This window comes from Pteropus alecto, unplaced genomic scaffold (assembly GCF_000325575.1).
Source record: "Pteropus alecto unplaced genomic scaffold, ASM32557v1 scaffold251, whole genome shotgun sequence".
Taxonomy (NCBI): Eukaryota; Metazoa; Chordata; class Mammalia; order Chiroptera; family Pteropodidae; genus Pteropus; species Pteropus alecto.
This window is the reverse complement of record NW_006431048.1, coordinates 1,316,943-1,331,156: the sequence shown is the minus strand read 5'-3', so window position 1 is coordinate 1,331,156 and position 14,214 is coordinate 1,316,943. Positions and strand designations below refer to the sequence as shown.

General features: G+C 35.5%; 1 protein-coding gene across 1 annotated transcript in view; it reads right to left on the bottom strand.

Moving 5' to 3' along the window:
- The window catches only part of STXBP5L (syntaxin binding protein 5 like), a 257,780-nt gene extending 257,537 nt beyond the window's left edge, over window positions 1–243 (bottom strand). Inside the window, exon 1 of the mRNA XM_006905548.2 lies at window positions 185–243. The gene's annotated coding sequence lies outside the window, so the exon portion shown is untranslated. The remainder of the gene's footprint in view (window positions 1–184) is intronic.
- Window positions 244–14,214: the final 13,971 nt, after the last annotated feature.

Here is a 14,214-nt window from a genome sequence, read left to right as displayed (position 1 = left end):
CCCTCCCCGGGCCGAGCGCCTAGGCGCGGGGCTCTCTCCCGCGGGCGCGCGAACACACAAACACCTTCACACGGACATTCACGCGCGGGCGCTCACGCTCACAGACGCACACACAGGTGTGAGGGAGCCGCTGCTGGACGGCGGCGTCCAAGAGGGATGACTATCGGACTCTCGACTTAGGCACCTTCTTCAGCCGCCACTATCCGCCCGCCGCCCGGGGAAGCTCGGGGTGCAGATGGAGGCGGGCTCGCAGGCGTAGGTCCAGACCCGCTCCGGCCGCTTCTCCAGTCTCTCGGACCGCGGCTCCTGGCGCTCTCCGAGGTCCTAACGGAGCAGGAAGGCTCCACCGCAGGCTCCGCCCTCCCGCCGTGGGAGGCAAGCCCCGCCCCTCGCTCGCCCCGCCCCCTCCTGCCCAGGCCGCCCTGAGCTCGTGAAAGGGGCGGAGAGTGCCGGGACATCAAAGGGAGGGAATAGCTACTTCTCCAATCCTAGGCTCAAAAGGGCCAAGTTCCGCGGTTGCGAGGCGCGGAAGAAATTTCGGGATAGGCCTATGGAAAAGCCAATGAAAGGGGGAGGGGAGAAGCTAGAAAAGTGGTGAAGTAATTGATTGACAGCAGAATTGGCCAGTATGCCGGGCGGCCGTGCTTTAGGGGTTGTAATTGGCGCTACCTGTTGAAGGACGCAAGTGTTAATCAATAGAATGCCTAGAAGCGTGCGAACTTGGACTCCTTGAATCGGATGCTTTAGGAAGGGTTTCTCTATGTCTGGCTCTGGACAATACTGTGAACTTGAAAGTGTTTTGCAATTTATCACCTCTACAAGCCTCTTCCCGCTCTTCAAGTGCATCTATTGAGCTTTCCTGGCTGCCCTGCTACTTGCATAATGGCCTAACAGGTCACCTCTGCCAGAGGGAATTGTATTTCAATAGAGTTTGGGGATATACTGTATAGCCTTCCAGAAACTATCGAATTAATTGTTCACCTTGTTCCCTCCAATGCGCAGAATTAGCCCCCTTCTCCCCATTTGCACATGTACGAAGATTTTTTTTTATAAAGAAACATTTCTCTCTCTCAGTAAACCGTGTCAAGAATATATTTTAGGCTTTTTCTATGAGTCACAATAATCACTTTGAAAGATGTACTATTCGGCGCAGGATTTTTTTAAAACAGCATCAGACTAGGAAGATTTGGTTCTGAGCCCTGACTTGCTACTAAATTGGGGAAAATTTGTACCTCTATTTCTTCGTCTGTGAAAATGAAGGGCAGCTCAGGGGGCCACAGATAGATGTAGACTTCAATCTGGCAACACAACAGAACTCATTAGTAAACATCCCAATATTTTTACATTTTGGAAATCTTCTAAGAACACCTTTTCTTTCTTTCTTCCTTCCTTTCTTTCTTCCTTCCTTCCTGCCTTTCTTTCTTTCTTTCTTTCTTTCTTTCTTTCTTTCCCTCTCTCTTTCCTTCTTTTGTGGAGAAAAGAGATGAGAGGGGTGAAAGCAGAGGCCTGAAATAAATGAGTTGCTCAAGGTCACATAGCAAGGAAATGGCAAAGATGGAATACAGCCCAGTTTTTCAGATCCTCAGCTTAATGCTCACCCTGTTCTTTTGAATTTTTCAGCATTTAATATCCTTTTGAGATCTCCCAAAGACCCCCAATACTGTCTGGTAGTCTTTCATTGCCACAACTAAGCAGTAACACTCTTGAAGGCAGAAATAGAAATTTATATTTCTCCTATCTTGTTTAGCAACTGGCACAATGTTTTACATATAATAGGCACTTAAAGGGTTTTGAACAGTGGTTTATTAATAGTTATTAGTGAAAGATTTATGAGATGGCACCCAATTATATCATGTTTGGGAGGGGCAAAAATAAAGATAGAAACAAATGCCATGCCTGATGTTAACTAGATCTCTGTAAGGTTCCAAATTCTATATTGGATTCCTAACAAGATATATCATTGTTTTCTTTCCATTTTTTCTTCTCTTCTTCCTGGCCCATTTCACCTCCAAGCATAGGTGCCTATTAAGGCGAAAGAGTTTGCTTACCTTTAAGGCTAAAGAGTCTGGCTTTTCTTTAAATGGGGGTTGGGAGGGGATTGCTCTAACTCTTTGAGAAGTAGGCATTGTTATCTAAAATAATAGATTTAGATGTCCACCTTACCTTCATCAGAAAGTCTCTGAGCAACTCCTTAACTTTCAACTAAATGAAAACAAGACTATACCAAGTAGTGGTTTGGTCTTTTGATGAGAGTGAAGAAGATATTCTGATTTAGGAAAGTAAGATGTAACTCTTGCAAGAAAACTCCTTAAATCATCCATCACTATCACTATAGTATCTTAGCCAACTAGGCGGTGCTTTTTATTCTAAAAATTAGGGGAGAACCAAGACTTAAAAGGTACACAAAACAGTTTGACAAAGATTCTGCTTGAGGATCCTAAAGGGAATTCACTGTCCTAGTTAAGTTAAAAAGAGGTGACAGAGTAGATATACTTTCACATGGGATAATAAATAGGAATGAAAGAAAAGCCAGGTCGGAATATATAAATGTTTACAAAGAAATATAAAAAGCCTAAAAAATAAAACATGATTAGAATGCTGAGACTGTGAACTTTTGGGGACTATTTTAAATATTTTTATTGTTCTTCCACAACAGCTATCACAGTCCTTATATATAGTAAGTGCCCAGTAAATATTAATTTGAGTAAATGATAGCAAGTAAAAATCTTAACATGATTGCAATCACATAGAGAGAGACAACCCAAGGACAGAGGACATTGTGATGTCCATTCACAAACTATGAGCAAAGGATAAAAATGAGCAAGAGACTGAGTATATTATGTAAACAAGGAGACAGCATAAATATTTTTTTGGTAACCTAAAAATCTTACTAGGTGAGAGAAGCACAGTGAAATATCTATGGAAGAAAATTCTTTTCTTAACAAATTAAAAAGAAGATGTTATTATATAAACCATCTAGTGAAGGGAATAAGACTAGATCATGAATATACCTTATAAATAAAGTAGGCATCTTTAGAATTGGATCAGATAATAATAATAAAGCACTTTGATCATTTTACTGCAAACTAGAATACCTCATGGAGAGGAGTTTCTGATAAGCCATAATGTCTTCTTAAAACAACAAGTATGAAGAACGACGAGAAAGAAAAACAGACTAAGCTTGGTCCTTGGGGGAAAAAAATCATTAAATCATTCAAACAAATCTAATACATTGGAAGGATTTTTAGGATATATGTTTAAAATATATTACAACTCATTTTAAGGGGTGGTGATCTTGGATTCAAGCCAGCAATGAAGCTAATAGAAGCTGCTGTTTGTTTTCACATTTAAAAAATAATCAAATAATTAGAAAAAGTATGTACATCTGTGGCACTTCAAACAGAGAAGATTTGATAAACTGACTAGACTTGGAGCAAATTAAGCCAAATTGACAAAACATATGTAAATGGTCCATCATATATAAAGATAATAAGTTCTACCAGTTATTTAGCACCTATATGCCAAACACTATACTACGAAATTTATAAACATCTCTTTCAATTTGATCCTTATTATAACTCTATGAGATAGCTTTTGTCCCAATTTACAGGTGAGGAAATCTGGGACTAAAAAACATTTGAGAAATTCACCCAAGATCACAGGTGGCTAACCCAGTCTTCAAATTCAACACTAATCTCTAAGATCATACTCTTAATCACTGCATTGTGATTGATTAGAGGATTAAATAGGAACTAGAATAGGAAAAAGGTGGGGGTCAATTCTTCTGAAATAGTAAGTATATGTGTATTTTGTTTACCAGGACTGCCATAACAAAATATTACAGACTGAGTGCCTTAAACAACAGAAACTAATTTTTCTCATAGTTGTGGAAGCTAGAAGTCTAAGATCAAAGTATCAGCAAATTTGGTTTCTTCTGGGGCCTCTCTCCTTGGCTTGCATATGACTTCCTTCTTACTGTATCCTCATCTGGCCTTTCCTCTGAATGTATGCATCCCTTGTGTCTCTGTGTCCAAATTTCCTCTCCTTATAAAGATACCTGTCAGATTAGATTAAGGCTCACTCTAATTGCCTCGTTTTTACTTAATCACCTCTTAAAGGCCTTATCTCAAAATATAATCACATTCTGAGGTAGAGGGGTAGTTACAGTTTTAACATATGAATTCTGAGGAGACAGTTCAGCCCATAACAAATGACAATTAAATTCAGTCTTTGAGGAGAGCCATCTACAATAAGCTAGAACTGTGTAAACAATGTTACATTTAGTTTCTCATTTATTCCTCACAACAATCATGCATGATAGCTATTGATAACTCCATTTTACAGGTGAAAAAAAACTGAAGCAAAGAAAGGTTAAGTAGTATGCCAAATATCATACATCTAGTAGATTACTAAATAAGAATTTGGATTCATGTAAATCATATCCCAAAGCTCTTTCCTCATGCTGTTAGCTTTCTTTGGAGAAACCAAAGAAATCTCATTATGTAGATATCTGATATTAGAAAAAGAAATTATTATGAAGTTAAATATTAGGCTAAAACAAAACAAAAAAGGTAAAATATCTGCTAAGGCGTTTGGATACTAGAACTAAAAAGAAATTTGGAGTTGAGAAGTGAATACTAGAAGCAGAGAGCTTTGGGGATGGTAAGCTGCTAGGAGGTTCTTATCTCACAAGAAATCTCAGTATACTTGGAAGTATATTAAGAGTCCCAGGGGAGTATCCCACTAGTGCAGAAGAAAATCAGTTATTCAATACCTAATTAGACATAGCAAGGCAGTACTAAATTGCTCAGAGAGTCTATAGTGTCAAAGAATATCAAAACAGCTGGAAGGAGAATTTGGTGGAGGAAGGGTGATGACTCAAGTGTTACTATAAGGCCAGGCTGGCAATTATTTATATTAGCAAATGTGAACATTTCCAATCTGCTTTCTGTGAGTTACCAGGTCTTGGACTGAGCAACCTAATTTATCACTCATCTCTGACTCCTCAATCATGTTATAGCACCATCCTTTATATTTGCCAGTCTAGGAGTGAGAATTTTATTAAGAGAACACAGTTGAAAAATGGATTCTACCTGTATCCTTTCTGGCAAAATTTTCAAAAGGATTAGGAATTACCTTTCCTCCTAAATCTTCATCTGACTTTTCTCTGACACTATTATACATCCTTCAGGAGGAGTACTGGTTGATACTTGTCAGCTTTCTGTCACATGGCAGGAAATAGCAACGAACACAAAAATACCTTATTCGGCCTTCTCCAAGCCCACAAAGGGAGAAAACTACAGGGTTAACTAAATAATGTCATAGCTCTCATGAGTTTCAGATAAACTGGCAGGGGTCATTATGTTAGACCCAAAATATGCAAAGTGTAGTTCAGCACACAATCAAAGACAGAAATGCAAACAGAACTCACCCCTTTTAGGGATAAACTGAAATATTTACTATTAAATACATAATTAGAATCAGCTCTGTGCATCTTTTAAAATAGATTTTCACATATCAAGCCATTACATTGGGATGTGGTAAATATACATATTTATAGGCTATCATAAGGAACAAATAAGATTATGTATATAAAAGCAATTTGTAGAATGCAAACCACTTTATAAATATGTTGTTATTTTATTCATTATTCTTTTGCTTTAGTAAAATAGTTTATGGGAATTGACTTCAGAGTTGAATTTATTTTCCCATTATTATAAGTATACAAATCTCTTGCATTGGTAGATTGACTATTGCTGAAATTGAAGGAAAGGAAGAGGGTTTGGACTAGATGACTTTTAAGGTTCTTTCCAATCCCAAATTCTGTCTTTATATGATTTATAGTCACTGTATCCTCTTCCTAAATACAACAAAGCCTCATTGAAAAGGTAACTAAAAAATTACCCATGTAGGTACCGGTCAACAGAAATGAACTATAGCCTAATGTAGGCAAAAAACACAGGAACCCTAAAAAGTATCTGTGTACTAATTAGAGATTCTGAAAAATCACATTTTTTATTAATGTTTCTATTTATTTGCATGTGCATGTATATCTGACTATAAAAGTAAGGTGTGCTTATTATAGAAATGTTAGAAAATCTAGACATTTATTTCTAGTCCTCTTCAGGACATTTTTAAACAAACTGGAAGTGTCCTTATATACCATTTTTATTCCCATTTCGTTTTTAACTAAACATTTTTGTTGTGAGCTTTCACCATTTCAGAAAATATTCTTTGGCAATACCATTTTGAATGTCAATATTACATTCAATCATATAGATATTTATACAATGTATTTAGTCATCTCCATATTGTTGTATATTTTATTTCAAATTTTATACTATTATAAACAATAATGGGAGAACTTTTATACTAAATCTTTAGCAAAGTTTCTTTTTTTTTTTCATAAATGTGCCTCATATATTAAAAGTTTGCATAATATTAATCCTCAGACAGGAACTCCTCCATCAGATTTTTTTCTAAGGGATATTGTTAAGTCAAAATAATGTCTTCTCACTTAGTTTTAAATTTTATTTTTAAAAGGTTGTGCCAATTTATAAGTTTATAAACTTATTTGGTCTCTGTGGAAAACTTAAGCTACAATGAATCTTTGTAAAGTGATATCCCATACTACCTACATTGACTTTATTTTTTTGTTTAGATGTTGAAAAATTCAAAGAGAGTTTTAAGCTGATAAGAATCGGTAAGCATAATCAACTAACCAGAGCAGCTGATAAGAATTGGTAAGCATAATCAACTAACCAGAGCAGAAAATGTGGCAAGGTAAAACATATAATTTCAGTAAAGCTCGTCATTTCAGTTTGGAGGAAGAAAATATAAGTTTTCACAGAACTTCAAAGTTAGAAAGGAGCTTAGTAATTCACATGTTTGATTTCTAAATTTAAAAAGTAATAACACAAACCATTCTATTATATCAACAAACTAAAACAATAATTTTTTCATATGTTATTGTCATTTGGGGGAGAAATTAAGAAAATAAGCACAGGGAGAACCTAAAGGTAGAGAAAGAAATATATAGAAGAAATATGTAGAAGAATAATTTTATAGTAAAACAACCAAATCTTAAAAGAATATTTAAGACTTTTAAAATCAGTTAGGGTTTTTGCCACTGTAGACTAAATAGTGATGGGAACCCTTGGTATTTGTGGAACAAACTGAAGCTGAGAGCAAGATTCAGATCACAGATCATAGATTCTCTTACTCTGATCCAAACTGCAAACAGTTGACAGCTTTTCTTAGTTTTGGAATATGGAGACAAGAGGAAACAGTCCCTTTTAGACCCAGCTTCTGTTGTTTCTTGAAGCTTCAATTCATCATGACTCAGTGATGATTGCCCTAATTTAAACTGCATTTGTTGTTTTTGTGGTGGCAAACATGAAATTTAATAATGCCATTACTGAATTAATTTTTTTAAATGGCTAACAAAAGATTAAGATGTTAAGATTTTTAAAGTGTTTATATTAATTATTAGCCCTGCTAAAATTGGCATAGTAGAGTCTTAGAGAAAAGCCAGGATGCTAGCATGACTTTGCTTTATTATAAACAAAAGTTCCACAACAGAGTCATGAGTGTAGAAGGATGAGCGACTTCTTGCCTGCCCAATTGCAGACTCTAAGACAAGAGAAAATCATTTAAGTGGGTCTTCTCTGGCCATGCAGGATAAGCTTTCCATTTCAATCAGCTCCTTGGCTACCTTGGGCTGACAAAACATTGTTGTTCTCTTAACCTATGCCAAGCTGAAAAACTTTACAAGTATTTTTTCAGTAACAGCTAGAGTGATTTATGGCTTCTTCTAGCTCTTCTCAGTTAGAAAAACAAATTTTATTTCTCTGCCTCATTCCTTCTCATTATTCCCCCTCTCTGTTGTCATTTGCCATAATCCTTCTTTATTTAATGCAAATATTACTTTGTTTTGCATAGTTTTTCAAGTGGGTCTGTGTCTAATGTGTTTTAATTATGGATATCAAATTTCTTGGATTTTGTTATTTAAAATGTTCTTTATCATTGTTTTCATCAACCATCAAAACCATCTCAAAAGCCATCAAATTCCTCAACAAATGAAATTGTTTTTTATGATGCTTTCTTAAAATTCGAGTGACAAAACCAATGGGAGAGGGAGATAAATAATAGTGTATTTTTAAGAGCGAGAACTCTGATTTCAGACAGACCTGAGTCTGCTACTTATTCAGTGTATGACCTTAGACAAGTTATTTAACTTCTCTGTTTCAGTTTTCTTATTTATAAAAGGAAGATAAAATTGCCAATCTCATCGGATTGTTGTGATGGTGAAGTGAGAGAATTCTGGCACTCGACACACCGCCTGGCACATAGAAAACCCCCCACATACGTTAGCTATTGTTATTTTTTCAGCACCAAGGGTCTCATATGAATATTGGTGATTATAAAAGAATTGTAAAAAAAAAAAATGTAATTTTACCAATAAAATAAAAAACCCTAACATGAAAATTACTAAAATGCTGTTTATTATGATTTGGACCTTAGAAAGTAGGTTGCTGGGTATTCGCATGTTAATAAGTCCTTTAGAAAGAAAATCTTCATAGAAACTACGAGCTTAGCAGGGTTCAGTTGGGGAGGCCCAGAATAGTAAATCTTGGAAAGTAGGCAATTAACTTAGTCATATCATCTGTTTAATAAACACTGTGTCTTTAAGTCATATCTTAATGAGCATTTGCTAGCAAAATAGGACAAAGGAAAATGTGTCCATAGATCAAAGATGGTTGAATATATTTAAGGATTTTCAACATGGAAACATTCTTCCAAACAGAAAGGAAATGTGTAAACTCAGTCTCTCTCTATTCAAACTCCAGAATGGAGGAGAGTTGTTACTGTTATTATTTGCTTGCTTGTTCTTTGTTGTTTTCTAGGTTCTGTTTTATTTTTTTCCTCATTAATAACTTTTGGAGATTAGAATAACCGTTGGCAGCCAGTGATATCTTTCCTGATAATTGACATGAACTACTCAAAGACTTGCCAATAAATCCTGGGGAAAAAAAACTTGAAAAAAAGAAAACAATTATTAAGCAAGCTGAGTTCTTTAAACAAGTACGAGAGGAGTAATGTGCCATCATTTCAATAGCAGATAATGAAAATGACAATGCAAATATTGCATTAGTTAATATATGTCTTGGCTGAATTTTTTGTATTTCTCTTCATGTAATTGTATATTTTGAAATGAAGGTCATTCATTATATATATAAGTAAATGTGATTTAAATTTTACACCACTGTAAGACTTTCCACGTAAGTTAGTTTACAAATAAGAAAAAAAAATAAACCTTTTGTAAAAATGTATACCTTAACTTGTAAATTTTAAAATGTGGTTACCACATTTATAATTCACCAACTCTTATAGAGACTTCCACATTCCAAGAAGGTTAAAAGGCTGAAGGAATTAAGGGTAGCAACTACAAAAACATGTATTCTACAGCAAAGATGTTGAGGAAGGAGCCTTATTTTCTTTACGCATACCAGGCTTAATGAAGCCCTTACCCTTTGAAAGTGCAGAGAAAAAGGGGAAATAGCAAGAATACGCTTGAATCAGTTTTGTAACCTGTGAAATGGCTTGCAAACATCAATTATTGTCTATTTTGTTCCAACAGTGTCTGGTACATGGTAGGTATTCAATAAATATTTGCTGAATGAATAAATACTAGTATATGATACTCATGCTTCATGCTAGAATCTTAGGCCTGAATTTAAAGATATTGTTAAGCCACAAGTTAAATAAAATGCTTCACTTATTCAACAAATATGTATTGTGTGCCTATTTTGCACTAGGTAAATGCTAAATGTTATAGGGGACCAAAAAGAAAGAGAGAGAGAGAAGGAAGGAAGGAAGGAAGGAAGGAAGGAAGGAAGGAAGGAAGGAAGGAAAGAAGGAAGGAAGGAAGGAGAAAGAAAAAAGTAATACTGTTTGAAAAGCTGATAACTGAATATGGGAGGGTGACAGATATGCAAACAATTAATTATAAAACACTGTTATGAGAGTAATGTGAATGGTATAAGGAGAATCCTGTGATTGTATTGAAAGAATAACTAATTATTTCTTCCAAGTTGCTCAATGAAGAAGAAGCGAATGAATTATGAAGGTTGGTTTTAGCTCTTCTTGAATCTTTTTCTTTACTTAGCTTCTTCAACACATCTCGATGCTGATTTTCTTTCTATTTCTCTGAGGTTTCTTTTACCTCCTTCACTAGGTCATCTTTTTCCCAAACCCCAAGGATTTAAGAAGCAAATGGAATATAAGTAAGAAGTGGTAGTTATCACAAATTACTATTTAAAGAATTTTGGTAGTACAGGAAAAGGAGAAAGCAGAGAAAATGAAAAGAGAAATGAGAGGAGCAGGAGGGATTAGGAATGTATAATATTTTGGAGTAGAGAGGTAAAACCAGAGAACAAACTATTAAAGATTTAAGAATGAAGTAAGATAACCAATGAGATAAGGTCATAACCTGCAAAAACTATTTCATAACCTTCCCATTTTTCCCAACCCTTCAAGTTCTCTACCACTACAGCCCCAGCTGATGACTTAGCCCTAAATTAAGAAAATGGAAGCCATTAAATGAGAATGTCCTAGTCTTCCTACCATTATATCATCAAGACAATAATAACATCATCACCCATCTATGCCCACCCCCCAGTCTCACACCACCCTTTGGCAATTAAAGAGAGATTTTTCCTACTAACAACAGCTCTTACCTCCCACCTTCTTCCCACTTTCTTCCATTTAACTATACTTTCCTATTTCTACCAAACTTCATATATGTCTCCTCGTTTATCAGTATAACAATTAAAAATCCCTGGGAACCTCTCACCTTCTTTACATGCAAAATTATGATCATTATTCTGATTCTCCAAGCCATGATTGATTTTTTGGAACAAAAATGTTCCTGAGAAAAAGTCCTACACAGTTATAAGTGAATATAAGATATTTGTTCATAATAAGAATGTTGATAGCATAGTGATTTTCTCTCTTTTGCCATACGAGAGAGCGTGCTTTATCAAATAGGAAGGAAGAATTAGAAGATTCCTACCTAGCAGAATTATAATAGGCTTTATTTAGGTTCAGTAAGAATAACAATTTCCTCAGCATATTATTTTTTAAATCATTTAAACTTCTTTAAAATCCCAGATTAATACTAAACTAATTGCTTTTGAGTTTGCATGGTGTTTCGATTTTCAGATAAAAATAAACAGAAGCCCAGTATTCTTTTCACTTTGGCATTTAGATTTTTTTTTAATACAATAAAAAAGCAGACTTGCCTCCTGGGTGTAAGGAGAGCTTCTAGCTGTAAAAGTCAATCAATCAGGAAGGGCATTTGTGGGTAGGAGTTGTGAAAAATTGCCAACTTGACCTTGAAAATAATGAAAAATAATTGAGGCTAGTGGCAACAAGCATTTATTTTCCATGTGCCACAGTCTCTTTCACATTTTTTATTTGTTTTACATTTCTGGCCCCTACCACCTACTCACACATATTCATGTGCACTATTAACACCATAATATATATTAACAAGTCCTCACAGTTGGTTAAGAAGCTTCATCTAGCAGGCTAACAACATCACTTTGACTCAGTGATGCTGTGCATAATGTAATCTAATAAAATAGTGTCATGTGCACGGAAAAGCAGTCAGAATAAAACAATAGTTCACTCACCCAAAGAGGCAGCAACTAGGAATACAGCTATACTAGCAAAACATCCTGTTTTATATAGCTCAATAGAATTTTGTCTTGCATATTTTTTTTTTCATTCCATATATGTGCATTGTGGTGGGTAGATAGAAAATCATAGAATCTCAAGGTTTGGAAAGATATAAAAGGCCATCTACACCAATCAACTGTTTAAATATTTAAATTATCTCAACATTTCCTCTAAGTGGTCATCTAGCTCATATCTGAAACAACTCCTCCCGCCCCAACATCCTACTCTCACCCATCACCAACAATGGCAAAAAGAAGTAAAATACCTCTAGAGGAGAGGTTTTCAACTTTGGCTGCACAATGAAACATCTATGGGAGTTTTAAAACTCCCCATGCTGAAGCTACAAGCCAGATCAACAAAATCAGAATCTCTGGGTTGGGACCCAGAAGTCAGAATTTTTTAACACCCCCAAAGTGATTCCAAATGCAGCAAGGTTGAGAATCATCTCTCTAGAAGCAATACATCCTGAAAATAATAAAATCGTTTTTATAGGAAGCCAAAATTGGCCACTCTGCAACGTTTACCTATTGGTCTTAAAGAGATTATCTTGGGAATTCTCAGCTGAAATTCAGAAAAAGACTCTCTTCTCCTTTCCAGATCAAAATTTAAGTAATAGGTTATTTTTTATAAAGCATGAATGAAAGGTTCAGAACTATAAGTGACAGACATCACATATAATTCTCATTTGTTTTTTTAGCCCTTGAAGGTGATATCCCTTTCCTTAAACTTCTAAACACCTGAGCAAAAGAGAATTGGACAGAAAAAGTTTCATGTAGAGTCTGGCACTATGGGCATTATTCTATCACTGCTTCTCTACTCATGAGATGCCTACCCATCTCTTTCTCATGTGAGATATGGTAACATCCAAGTAAACATTTTCTTTTAGGACACTGAATGATGGGCTTCCACTATACTCTAGTAGAGATAACGCAAAGTAACAATCATGCAAAAATCCTCAGGAATACAGAATCTTGAGATACTGTTCTCTTCTTCTTCTTTTTTTTTTTATATATATACATGATATCTTGAAAACTAAGTGGCCTAAGTCTTGCAGTATCATGTTCTCCTAGAGGCTGATTATCAAGTCCATTCATTCTCAGAAGAAGAAATCACTGTCAAATCTCTAATGGCCTAACTGAACAAAGATGTATGGTATAGTAATCACCCTTCGGTGTGAAAAACTCTAGAAATATTTAATAATGGATAGCATTTCTTTTTCAGTTTCTTTCTTCTCTAACAATATAGCCTCAATTTCTTCAACTGTCTCTCATAAAACATGCCTTTTACTTTCCTTCAATATTGGGTTACTTTCCTCTTATTACTCTCCAGATATAGCTAGCCCTTTTAAATTATGGTTCCCAAAAATATGGAGATGACCTTCTTGCTCCTAGATGCCTTAAAATACAAGTCTTCTTACCTGAAAAACTGATAATTAGTTGATCAATAATAGAAAAAAATTTACTAACATGAAGAACCATTAAACAACTGATAATCCACTAGTACACAATGGTACACTATGACCAGAAGCTTGCAGTATCAGGCCTAAGCAATTAAAAGAATGGAGTTGCCATTAAATTGTGAGTGGGAAACTTAGAAAGGAGAAAGTTCTGAGGGAAGAACAGGTCAGAACTTTGTTCTGGACAGTTAATATTTTGGCGTTTATTAGTTGGTAGTTAGGTATTTAAGTCAGGTATTTAGGGAAGAGGTCTGAGCTATATAAATATTAGAAAGGCATACATTTGTGAGTCTCCAGCATTTAGATGATATTTAACGGCATAATTTTGGATGAGACCCCCAAGGAAATTAGTACAGATAGAAAAGAGAAGAGGTACAAAGACTGAGCCCTAGGGCATTTGACATAGAGAAGAGAGTAATAACCAGGAAACAAGAATGAAAAGGAGCAGTCAATGAGGTAGTTAAAAAACCACTGGAGTGTGTTTTGCATGCCAAGCGAGGGGAGGGAGTGCTCAACTGTGTCAAATACTGCTGAAAGTCTAATAAGATGAAGATTTGAGGTCATGGATAACATTGACAGAAGTGGTTGTGGTGGAGTGGCAAGAACAAAAGCTTATTTAGAGTAGATTCAAAAAGAATGATAATAGAAGAAGTAGAGATCAAGTGTACAAATACCTTTTTCTTTGGGTTTTGCTGTAAAGGAAAAAAGAGAAATGGTAAATAACAGGAGAGGAAGTGAGATCAAGATAAGGGTGCTTTTGGTGGGGGAGATAGAATAAAAACAGCATGTTTGTTTACTATTAGGAAAAATCCATTAGAGAGGAGGAAAATCAATGTTATACGTGAGAAGTGGAGAGAATAGTTGGAAGATTTTCTGTAGGACAGAAGGGAAAGATCTAGAACACAAGTTGAGGGCCTGGCCTTATCTAGAAGTACATGGAGTTTATCCATAATAACAAAGGAAAAAACAGAGTATACGGTCATAGGTGCATTAGGGTGAATAGAAAAGATAATGTT